We start from the raw sequence: 2,500 nt of genomic DNA on the forward strand, positions 1-2,500 counted from the left end.
CATGTAACTAGGATTATTTTGATATTTTTATATATCAAATGTACTTTATGTATACGTTAATTTTTATTTTTTATATATGCGCCAACATTCTGTAATATGATTTTATACACACACATATATATATATATATATATATATATATATATGTATAGACGCACACATATATATATATATATGTATAGACACACATATATATACGTATAAATATACGCGTTATACTGTAAATACTGTAAAGCGAGAAAAAGAGGCGGAAAATTACGTTTATTCATTACATACAATATAATATTTATATATTCTATTTACGTATACCTTATTGAATTTAAGAATCCTTATAATAATCGATATTTTAGTTATACATTTGGAAGATCTGTTGAATCATTTAAATAATTAATAATTAAATATCATTCCATGTATGGTTTTTGGGAAAGAGGAAACGAATGGATATTTCGAGTACATTTACGAAAATCGTAGTAAATTTTCTATGGAATCACGTAGTATAGAGAAAGAGAAAGAGAGAGAGAGAGAGAGGGAGAGAGACAGAAAGAGAATAAGAGAATAAGAGAATATATTCTCTTTGAAAACATTTCTAGGATTGGAGATTTGATATTAACGGTATCATAATACGCATCATAAATTGAATATAATTACTTTGTACATTATAATTCGTACATAGTCGTCGAAATTCGTCGTCTTTCTATATACATATATATATATATATTATTATATATATACAGAGAGAGAGAAAGAGAGAGAGAGAGAGAGAGAGAGAGAGAGAGAGAGAGAGAGAGAGAGAATACTTTAGAAGAGCTCGAGTTCGTTCACGTTCTAACGTCTTATTATGTAAATGCGATTAGTAACACATGGGATATTAATTAATGGTCCGATTTTCGTAATATGACGTTGCGTTTCATCGGAACTTTGCGGTAAACGGTGCTTAATGACGTTCTAATTATGATAACGTTAGTCATTTCGTTCATGATTGAAGTCGATTAGCAGGTTAACATTATCGATGAATGTTGCGTATTCAATAGACAATACATAAATACATATAAACATACATATATGTTTCTATCGAATGAAATATTCGTAATATTATATAATTTCATTAGATTCGAAACGTTGAATCAATTAATTAAGAATATTTCTTTTATTCTTACTTTCTTTTATTTTAATTCTTTCTTTTCTCTCTCTCTTTTTCTCTCTCTCTCTCTCTCTCTCTTTTTAATATATGCTTTACGTCAGTATGCTTACATACAATTGAATAATATTTCGAATCCAATAAACGTATTCGTGTTCGTTCTGAAACGAGACAGAGAAAGTAGAACGAAGCTCTCATTCTCTGCTATTACTATTACCACTACTACTATTACTACTACTACTACTACTACTACTACTACTACTACTACTACCACCACTACTATTACTACTACTACTACTAGTATATTCGAGTCCCAAGCTTATCGCGAGACACTTTGTTCGGTACAATCAACGACCCTGCCGAATGTGTCGTTAATCGATTCGAATCGAGGACGGGCCGCGATCGGCATGTAAATTCGTTTGTCAACAGGAATGAATTTGAATATTGATTCGCAATTTGACGACGACGGCGATGACGACGACGACGACGACGATGACGACGACAACGACCGATTTGATCGACGCACCCGCTTAATCTCTAATACAATTTCTATGGGAAACGTTTTGTATATTGTCGAGAATAGATTTGTTTGTTTTATGATTATATTTCCTTAAATAAAGAGAGAGAAAGAATATATATATATATATATATATATATATATATTCAAAGAGAGAGAGAGAGAGAGGGAGGGTTAAAATGAATAGGATGATCGATATCTTTTTACGTTTGTTATAATAAATGTTTCTTCTTTTTTTTTTCCTCATACAAAATGTTAAATACGTAATAATTTGAAGAAAAAAAAAAAAAGAAGAAAAAAAGAAACAGATAGTTAATCGTTAGATTTATCGAAAAATTTTTCTTTTTTCATCCTACTCGTGTAAAATAATTTTCTCTGTTTGATTATTTTTTTTTCTTTTCTTTCGTTCTTCTTTCTTTTCCCATCGTCGTCGTCATCATCTATCATTTTAAATATATAATTTGTTCTCGTTAATCGTTTATGAATTAAATTTTGATTGGTGGTGCCTAACGATACTATAAAAAAACTAATACTATAACTTATGTCAATAATAATTATATTATATCGAAGATTTTTAATATAATTTGTAATATATAAAAGTACGACGATATTATAGAGCAATTATATAAATATAAATTGTAAGATAATTCAGATATAATATAACAGATAATATATAATCTAATATAATTATACGATATATTTATTAAGTCTAAAATTATATGCTTGATGTGAGTTACTTTAAAGTGATATCACATTATAGTAAGTTAATTTTTCTCGTACGTAAGATTTCTCGTATATACATAAATACGATTATCTAATTACGATCTTTTTTTTTTTGATCGTAC

Source organism: Vespa mandarinia, chromosome 15, assembly GCF_050613455.1.
Source record: "Vespa mandarinia isolate Hongniang chromosome 15, ASM5061345v1, whole genome shotgun sequence".
Classification (NCBI taxonomy): Eukaryota; Metazoa; Arthropoda; class Insecta; order Hymenoptera; family Vespidae; genus Vespa; species Vespa mandarinia.